This window comes from Olea europaea, chromosome 15 (assembly GCF_002742605.1).
Source record: "Olea europaea var. sylvestris chromosome 15, O_europaea_v1, whole genome shotgun sequence".
Taxonomy (NCBI): domain Eukaryota; kingdom Viridiplantae; phylum Streptophyta; class Magnoliopsida; order Lamiales; family Oleaceae; genus Olea; species Olea europaea.
The window spans coordinates 24,585,340-24,596,125 of NC_036251.1; positions in this window are offsets into that span (position 1 = coordinate 24,585,340).

The following is a 10,786-nucleotide window of genomic DNA, read 5'->3' on the forward strand; positions in this document are numbered from 1 at the left end:
TGCTTCAGCACATTGAAGAAGCGCAATCTCTTATATGTGGCTCTAGAGATGAAGCGAATGAGCGCCGCTATCTGAACATTGAGGCTTTGGACCTCCTTTGGTTTCTGGGGTGAACTCATTTCAAGCAAGGCAATTATCTTCACTAGATTCGCTTCGATCCATCTTTGGTTTACAATGTATCCCAAAAATTGACCCGAGCTACTCCAAAGGTGCACTTTAGGGGGTTCAACTTCATTTTATATTTTCTAAGTATCTGAAAGGTTAGGTCAAGGTAACTTACGTGTTCACTGGCCTGAAGGCTTTTGACTAGCATATCCTCTACATAGACCTCAATGGTTTTGCCAATGAGTTCGACAAACATCCCGTTGATCAGCCTTTAATATGTAGCTCCAGCATTTTTCAATCCGAAGGGCATGACTTTGCAGCAGTACAGTCCCCGATCTGTGATGAATGACGTAGCCTCTTCATCGGGTCGGAACATGGGTATCTGGTTATACCCTGAGTATGCATCCATAAAGCTCAAGAGTTCATGTCCGGCGGTGGAATCCACAAGTTGGTCTATCCTAGGAAGTGGGAAGCTGTCTTTAGGACATGCCTTATTTAAGTTTGTGAAGTCTACGCATACCCTCCACTTTCCGCTGGGCTTCTTCACCAGGACCGGGTTGGATATCCACTTCGGGTAGATGGCTTCCCTGATGAAGTCGCTGCGGCTAAGTTTGTCTACTTCATTTTTTAGTACCTCGTATCGTTCCGGGTTGAGGGCACGCCTTTTCTGCCTATGTGAGGCGCAGGAGGAATTGATGTTAAAATGATGGCAATTGAACCTTGGATCTATTCCCACCTTGTCTTCATGCTTCCAAGTTAAGACATCCAAGTTCCTTTTCACGAAGCTCACTATATCTTCTTTTGCTTCGGGGGACAGCGCCTTTCCTATTCGCAAGACCTGACTGGGGTTCTTTGGGTTGGCGAAGAAGGTTTCAAGTTCTTCCATTGGGGTTGCATTTGGGTCGGAGTAAATGATCCGGGGGTCTAATTCATCAAGAGGGTGCCCTTCTTCAAGGGCCTCTTCCATGTCGACGTCTTCCTTCTGTTCGGAGGTATGCCCTTGTTCAGGGGCGTCGATCATTTCCACGTCTAAATTAGGTTCACTGGCAACTTCTGTTGTGATCATGTTAACAGTTCTGGGCTTTGATTTTCGCAGAGAGTTTAAGTAACATGCTCTAGAGCCCATCTGGTCACCTCGTACCGTAGCAATCCCATATTCAGTTGGGAATTTCATGCACAAGTAGTGGATGGAAGTGACAGCCCAAAGATGTTTCAAGGCGGGTCTTTCCAATACTCCATGGTAGGCTGATCTATGGTCTACCATCGAGAATTTCATGAAGTGTTGGGCCACAAGAGGAGCTGAACCCATCTCGACGAGTAGGGTAGTCCGCCCTTTTGGGACGATGATGTCTCTAGTAAATCCGAACAGTGGATCGGTTATGGGGATCAACCCATGTTCAATTTGCATTTTGTCGAAGGTGGAGCCGAATAGTATATTCACCGAACTACCATTGTCGATGAGCATGCATTTGAGCCCGTTTCTACCACTACGGTTCTCATAACCAATGCGTCACAATGGGGGTGGTGAACTCCTTCTGCATCTTCCTGGGAGAAGGTGATTATGGCCATCCTATTGGCCGCTTGGAACCCGTTGATAATGTAGGTAAGTATTAGCGAGTCCTTTGCTTCCCTTGTGTAATTCCTTTGGGGCGTTCCTGGTGTTACCACCGATGTGAGGTCCCCAAATGATTATGTCAATCTCCCTGATGACTTGACTCCCAGGAAATGGGGCCTGATCTCTCTGTCTAGACTGTCATCGGTCATTTGATTCTCTTCTCCGGGGTGATTGCTCTCTATGCCCTCTCTCTTCCCTATTCGGGATGGTGGATCTGCGAGGATATTCACTCCTTCTAGAGGGGTGTGGGTTGCTTGATCCGGGCGTCGATTAGCGTCTCGGCACTCGCTGATGTCATGCCCATAGAGTTGGTGGAAGGTGCAAAACATTACCCTTTCCAAGGGTCTGTTTGACCGCTTCTTCTTACTACTATCAGTTCCTCCAGATGGCCCTGCTTCACAAGGAAAATTCTCGTATGCTAACACCGGGACTACGTTTAGCATGGCAGAAACCAGTGCCTGTCCGAAGGTGAGAGCTATCGTATGACCTGCTTGAGTCTATTGCTAAGTGATAAGGTGTGCCGCGGGTCCTCGACCTACTTGCCTCTGAGGTGGAGGGAGTCCCTGAGCTGCACGATTTTTGTGATTGATCATCTCTTCGTTGACGATCTCAACTCTCATAATTTCTACCAGCTCATCATAAGTGGTGGGATTTTTGCTGCGTACGTCCCTCTAGAATAAAGTGTTCATGTTGAGGCCACCTTTCAAGACTGAAAGGGCTTTTTCTGTCAGTGACCTACTCGCAATACGTGATTTCGTCTGTAAATCTAGCGAGATAGCTTTTTATAGCTTTTCAGCGTCTCTCTAGAGGCTTGCCTCATATCTTGCAGGCGTTGTACCGGGGCCTCTCCTTCTCCGCGTGAGAGGTACTGGTTCAATAATGCCTTCTTCAGATCCGGCCAACTCCTAATGCTCTGGGGAGAAGTCTGATGTACCACATTTCAGCAGCTCTGCTTGAAGTTAAGTGGAAGGCTCTGCATTTTAAAGCAAACGAGGCTCCCCTGAGGCTCATCTGCATCATATACTTGGTGAGGTGCTTCTCTGGATCCCCCTTTCCTTCATACTTGGGGATCTTAGGGGGCATGAAATTCGCAGGCATTGGGAAACTTCAGATTTTCCTTGAGAAAGGGAGGTTATCATCATCATCGTCAATTTTATAGGATCAACACGGCCCATCTGACCCCTCATCATCTTAAATGTTCTGGGGAGGGAGAGTTGCTTCTCCTCGACTCCCCCAATCAACCAAGCCCCTTCTTTCCTTCCTATTTCTAGGAAAATGAGGTGCTTATTCTTGCTCCTGGTCTTGTCGAATTGATCATTGCATTGAGTGAACCCTATTACTAGGGTCCTGCCCTATTCGGTCGAAGACACTGACTGACCTTTGTGCTTCATATTCCTGAGGAAAATTATCCCCCAATTGTGGTTCTGCTGGCTGGCTCCCCTGCACATAGGATGTGGCTTCAGCACCCACTTCTCTTCCGAGGGGGCGTTCTCTGTGCTGGCTCACACAGCCTCGGGAATGGGATGCCGAGGCTTCCTGAACTGGATATGATCCTTGGGGCATTTGAGAGCCATGGTGACCTCAGGATTGCATGAGAAGTTCATGCATCGGCATATTTTGGGCTGCGATGTCTCTCATGCCCGCAGCTATTTGAGCCATTCCTTCAGTGAGCATGGCTGTTCTTTCACCTCAGCGACGTCGGTGATGGGGTCTTTGGTGGGTAACATTGTTACGGAGCACCTCTTCTTCAGAGGCCTCTCTCATAGGGTTCTCGTCTCCATGGCTGTAACTCATCTTATCCCCTTTTTCAAGGGTGACAAGAACTTGGGTTATAACTCGAGTTTGCTTTTTTTCAAGAACGTGCTATTTTCAAGGTAAGTCAATAGTTTTCCGGTGGTTCCTCCGGTGGAGAATGTAGAACTTTGGATGAGAAGATTTCTACAGACGGCGTCAATCTGTTGACCTCGCAAATTGGACTCTCCACGTGGCCAACCGATAGCTACTCCACGTATTCCTCCCTATCTACAGTCAACACACGGTCAGATGTACACGGCCAGAACCAACAAAGGTGGTGGCGGCCGCATACACTTCGACGATCAAGTTAGCCTTAGGTGGTCGGAACAATATCAAAGTTGTGCTAAATAAAGGAGAGGAGAATATATATATATATATATATATATATTAACTAGTTATGGAAAGCTATGTTGTAAGAGTTTCATTATATTTGCCTCTTGTCAAACCTCGGGTATTTATAGGTGAGGAGAACCGTTGGATGTGAGACACGTGTATGCATCTGACGATATAAGGCGTCTGCTCATAAGCATCAATCAACCGTGTCTATAGAGTGGGCGGGCAATTACTCCTTCCGAGTTGAGTTGACATAAAGTTAATACGTAACATCAACTAGCCTCATGGAGACGTCAAATCAATTGAATCTTAGAGGCAGAAAGGATCTTAACATAGATCTCTTTCTGAAATTGGCGACGGGTCTTCTGACAGAGAATCTTGGCATGCACGGCCTCAGGTGCGGGGATGCTTCGATTGGTTCAATAGATAACACACTTTGACAATATTGGTGGTGGCGTCACTTCGGAACCACTTCGGTTGGGTGTTAGACGCTTCGTATAATGCGGTGGTAGACTTTCTGAAATGGTTCAGATATGTTGGACACCTTGTATAACGCGGTGGTAGACTTTTCGAAGTGGTTCAGATAGGGGCGTAACACATTCTACCATCGCAGATTCAATCTTGCCGCGTGCACCGTTTTCATTTCAACTGAACGAGTTCTCTAAAATTTGGATCATTTTAATTTAGAACGAGAAATGGGAAAAGTCGACTAGCATGTTTGGCTAAATTGAAATTAAGTTATCGTTTAATTTTTCGGTGGTGGTGGTAAAGGAGCTACCTTGAGGAGGGGGAGGAAGAAGAAGAGCAAGGAGAATGAGAAGAAAGAGAAATTTTTTTAATAATTTATTTGAGAATTATTTGTACTTTTTAAAAAAATTTAGGATTGTGATTGTAATTAATTTTTTATTTCACTTAAATGGAAGGGTATATTCGTCAGTTTAAATTTTTTTATTGAAAAATTGGATGGCAATGGATGAAAATGATTAAAGACGTAATTAAGCATGAAAATACTAAATAATGAAAGTAGAGACCTTTTCCACAATAATAATGAGAAACTCCTTTCTAATATAGGCTCCATTTGTTTTCTATTCTTTGGTCAAAAAAATAAAAAATATGATTGTTATCCATCATATCATACCACCACATTTGACTTTCTCTCTTTTGTGTGGGTCTAGTAACGACAATATTTTTCATTCTCATTCTTATAAGAATGAGAATCAAACGGGGTTATAAAGTGTGTTTGACTCTCCATTTGGAGAGTCGAATTTACTCTCTCTCTCTCGTTAAATGCTTTCAAAATATTTTAATTTTCCACACTCCATGTATTGAAACAATTAAAAAAATACATAAAGAAAATAGAGGAAAATAATATAATAATCTGGAGAAGCCAATGAAAATAAAATATAAGAAAATAGAAGTAGTAAAATTAAGTGTTAAAAATAAATAGTTTGTTAGAATATCGATAAATTTCTATTCCGTGGAAAAATGTTTGATATTGGATGGCATAAACAACCGTCTGTGATAACGAGCAAGGTAAGGCATTACATGTTGACGTAAGACCATTGACTCCCCGGGGGCGCGTTACCTCTATGCGAGGCCATCGACCCCCCGAGGGGCTCTACCTCCACGCGAGGCCTTAATCTCTCATGGGCTCTCTACCTCTACGTGTCGCTATTGACCCCCTAGAGGGGCGCTCTACCTCTACTTGAGACCATCAACCCCTCGGAGGCGCTCTACCTCTACGCGTGGCCATCTATCCCATTGGTTCTCTACCTCTACGCGAGGCCATCAACCCCTCGGGGGTACTCTACCTCTAAGCGAGGGTATCGACCCCCCAGGGGCGCTCTACCTCTACGCAAGGCGATCGACCCCCTAGGGGGCTCTACCTCTACGCGAGGCCATCGACCGCCCAGGGACGCTCTACCTCTATGCGAAGCCATCGACCCCCATGGGCTCTCTACCTTTACGTGAGGACATCGACCCCCCGAGGGCGCTCTACCTCTACTCGTGGCCATCGACCCCTCGGGGACGCTCTACCTCTACGCGAGGCCATCGACCCCCCTATGGGCTCTCTACCTCTATGCGATATCATCGACCAGTATGGAATTACTTACGTGACCACCCTAATACTTATCCATAAGATCTCTGGTGAATTGACAAGGTTCCATGGCGATTACCACGGGCACAACAACCAGCCGAAAAGTTAAAGGCCCTCCACTCAAAATGTGAGGGTAGTAGGAAAGCCAACATGGGACACGTGACACCACGACCGTGCGACATTCATCAGCTTCCAGTGTCTATAAACACCCCCAAAGGTGACAAAGGTAAGGGGGATAGCATTTTTCTTAGCCATCTTAATTCTCTCCTTATTTTTCCTAATACTATATACTGATTATCACGCCGGAGGTAAAATGGGGGAGAAAGCCCCCCCTCATTTTGCAGGTTATACACGCTCGATGGAGTAGCGGGAATGCTAAATATCACCAGGTAGACAAGGAGGTGTTGAGCCACCACTTTTTTATTGGCGCCATCTGTGGGAAGTTCTACCACTGAACACAAAAGTTATGTCAAGAAGACGAACAAGAAGAGATACACGCTTAAGGACGGCTGTGGCGAAGACAGAGTCAGAGTTAGTCGCAAGGGGCTCCGACCCACCATCGCCATCATAGTATGTGACACAAAGCCAAATCAGCGTCCTAGAAACCCAGGTGGTAGCGATGATGACCTTTTTACAGAATTAAATGCAGAGAGCCACCCTCCCGCCATTGCACTCAGCGGAGGCCGTGCCGCCACCCCAGGGGACACACATAGAAGCCCCACCTGTCATCCAACCAGTAATGGTAGGCTCAGGGGCTTCGAGGATGATAGTCATGCGGCTCTCATCACCCCATGGTAGTTATGTAGCGAAAGATGAAGGAGATCATGACTTAAAAGATAGATGATGTATTATCCAGGAGAAAGGACAAGCGTAGGCAGATGGTTTTGGAAGAAGACTCATACGCACGTCCGTCTACCCGAGGGCTTCAAGCAACCTATGATAGAAGCTTACAACGGGGTCACGGATCAGCTTCACCACCTCTAGACCTTCGTTGATTTAATGAGACTCTATGCAGCACCCGATGCAGTGATGTGCTGGTCCTTACTTGGTACTTAGGAAGGAAGCTAGAGACTGGGTGGCGACATTAGTCTCCTAGTCTATCCGAAAGTTTGATGAACTCTCGAGGAGCTTTGTGGCCTACTTCCTCAGTAGCAAGAGGAAGAGAAAGACAGCTATTGGCTTGATGCAGGTTGTCCAGGAGAAGGACGAGTTTTTGCAAGAATACTTGGCCAGATTCAGCCGAACCACCCCCCACAGGGCTTTGGAGAGGCCACGGTAATTTCAGAAGGGACTATGGAGCTTCCAATCATGCTAGGCACGTATCCAACCACTGTGGTTATTGTGGCGAGCTTTTTAGTTGTCAAAACCCCCATGGCCTACAATGCAATCTACGGTCGGCCACTCTGAATGCAGTCGAGGCCATCCTCTCAACCTATCATCTGGTCATGAAATTCCTTACCGGCAGAGGGTCGGGTACATGCGAGAGAATAAACAAGCGACCAAGAGATGTTATGTCGACAGTGTATCAGCCAGAGGAGCGCCACCGGTCATGATGTTAGATGTCAAGCGTCCAATAGGACGGATTGAACCACTTGACATGATTGAAAAGATCTCTGTATCAGAAGGACATGAGTTCAGTATCGAGGCCAATTCGGAATTTGACAAAAAGGAAAAGATGGTGAGATGCCTGGTAGATAACCTGGATGTTTTCACATCGAGTCCAGGCGACATCACTGGAATTAGTCCAGCGATTGCACATCATCACCTCAGTGTCCTATTAGGAGCCAAACCAGTATAGCAGAAGAAAAGGAACCTCATCCCTGAAAGGCAAGGAGTAGCTAAAGTGAAGATGAAAAAGGCACTACAAGCTGCTTTCATTCGAGATGTGTAGTACCCCGAATGGCTGGCCAACATCGTGCTAGTGAAGAGGTCAAATGGGAAATGGCGCATGTACATGGATTACACCGGGCCAGATAAGGCATGCCCAAAGGACTCATACCCGCTCCCTTGGATAGACCACCTGGTCGACGCCACATCAGGTTATGAAAGGCTTAGCTTCTTGGACACGTTATCCGAATATCATCAAATCTCTATGGTCGAGTTTAACCAAGAGAAGACGTCATTTATCACGAATTTTGGGACCTTCTGTTATACGGCCATGCCATTCGACCTAAAAAACGTGGGGCAACTTACCAAAGGATGGTAACTAAGGTCTTCCGGGAATTGTTTAGGAATATCATAAAGGTCTACGTCGACGACATGGTGGTAAAAAGTGTCAGGGCCAACAACCACGTGGTCTGTCTACAAAAAGTGTTTGACGTAGTCGAGCAGAATAACTTAAAGTTCAACCCCTAAGAAATATGTTTTTGGTACAACTTGTGAGAAGTTCCTAGGCTTCATGATCACCCAGAGAGGTATTGAGGTGAACCTCGACAAAATATAGGCAATACTAGGAATGAAGAGCCCCCATTAGCAAGAAGGAGGTCTAGCTGCTGACAGGATGAATAGAGGCCCTTGACCATTTTATGAGTTGGGCGGCGAATAAATGTTAACATTTTTTCAAAGCCATAGGGGGCTCTATTAATTTAGAGTGGACGTAAGAGTACAAAGAATTGCTGGAATCCTTGAAGCAGTCACTACAGCAATCTAAAATTTTGACCAGCCCGTGCCCGGATATATACAGTGTCTTTACCTAGTGGTTTCACCCTGGGCAGTCAGCGCGGTACTAGTGAAAGAATTCCCAAAGGTATAAAAATCAGTCTACTACACTTCATCGCCAAGCTTACCATCCCACTAGAACCACTAGAAAGGCAAAAAATGGATTGGAAGATTTTTGTGGACGGTTCTTTGAATGCAGAGGGATCGGAAGTTGGGATCATAATGATTGGATTGGACTCTGAAGAATTTGAATATTCACTCACTTCGAGTTCCCCGCTACCAATGACGATGCTGAATATGAGGCAGTGATCACAAACCTAGGTCTGGCAGCTAGGCAGGGGTGTCTTCAGTAGAGGTTTGCAGTGATTTGCAGTTAATAGTTGGACATGCGTTGGGAGAGTTTCAAGCGAAAGACGGAAAGATGGCGGCATATTTGATGAAAGTAAGGGATTTACAAAAGAAATTCACAAGTTTTAAGATGACTAAGGTCCCACGAAAAAATAATGAGCGGGCAAGCGCATTGGTAAGGCTCGCATCGGCAAGCCCGAGAAATCTACCACAAGCAGTGAACGTGCAAGTCCTACGACAACCCAGCATTCAACACTGGGCCAAGATGAAGAACATTGAGTTGGAAGAAAGCTGGATGGATCCACTGATCAAATATCTCACGGAGGATGAGGTACCAAAAAAGGCTTTCGAAGCAAAGAGGTTGAGGTTCGAGCAGTCTCATTTACCATTGTCAATGGGTAGCTCTACAAGCGGGGCTTTACATTGCTATATCTGAACTTCTTACTCCATGGAGGCATACGGTCGACACAGTCCACGCAGTTAGGCGAAGAGCCTTAGAAGCCAAAAAAGTGGCTAAGGCCCTTAACCGCTAGACCCCTCTCTCGACGGCCGACACAGTCCACGTTGATAGGCGGAGAGCCTTAGAAGCAAAAAAATTGGCTAAGGCATTTAACCGCTAGACCCCTCTCTCGACGGTCAACACAGTCCACGCAGTTAGACGGAGAACCTTAGAAGCAAAAAAATTGGCTAAGGCCCTTAACCGCTAGATCCTCTCTCGACGGTCGACACAGTCTAGCGACTAGGCAGAGAGCCTTAGAAGCCAAAAAATTGGCTAAGGCCCTTAACCGTTAGACCCCTTTCTCGACGATCGACATAGCCACGCAGCTAGGCGGAGAGCCTAGAATCCAAAAAAGGGCTAAGGCCCTTAACCACTAGACCTCTCTCTCTACGGTTGACACAGCCCACGCGGCTAGGCAAAGAGCCTTAGAAGCCAAAAAATTGGCTAAAACCCTTAACTGCTAGACCCCTCTCTAGACAGTCAACGCAGCTACGCGACTAGGCTGAGAGCTTTAGAAACCAAAAAATTGGTTAAAACCCTTAATCGCTAGACCCCTCTCTCGACGATCGACATAGCCCATGCGGTTAGGCGGAGAGCCTTAGAAGCCAAAAAAATGGCTAAGGCCCAAAAATGGCTAAGGTCTTTAACCGCTAGATCTCTCTCCCGACGATCAACATAGCCCACGCGACTAGGCGAAGAGCTTTAAAAGCCAAAAAATTGACTAAGGCCCTCAACCGCTAGACCCCTCTTCCGACGATCAACATAGCCCACTCGACTAGGCGAAGAGCCTTAGAAACCAAAATAATTGGCTAAGGCCCTTAACCGTTAGACCCATCTCTTGAAGGTCGATATAGTCCACGCGACTAGGCGAAGAGTCTTAGAGGTCAAAAAATTGGCTAATGTCCTCAACCACCAAACATCACGCCTGACGGTCGACACAACGCAAGCGGAAAGATAGAAAACCTTCGACAACAAAAAAAATAAAATAAAATTTCTCGAGAAAAGGAATATGCTACCCCTTGTCGAAAAACATCGACAAGGGGTAAGGGGGCTGGTGATATTGGATGGCATAAACAACCGCCTACGATAACGAGCAAGGTAAGGCATTACATGCTGACGCAAGACAATCGACTCCCCGAGGGGCACATTGCCTCTACGCGAGGCCATCGATCCCTCATGGGCTCTCTACCTCTACGTGTGGTTATTGACCCCATGGGGGGAGCTGTACATCTTAGTGAGACCATCAACCCCTGGAGGTGCTCTACCTCTACGCGTGGCCATCGACCATGGGCTCTCTACCTCTGCGCGAGGCCATCAACCCCCCGAAAACACTCTA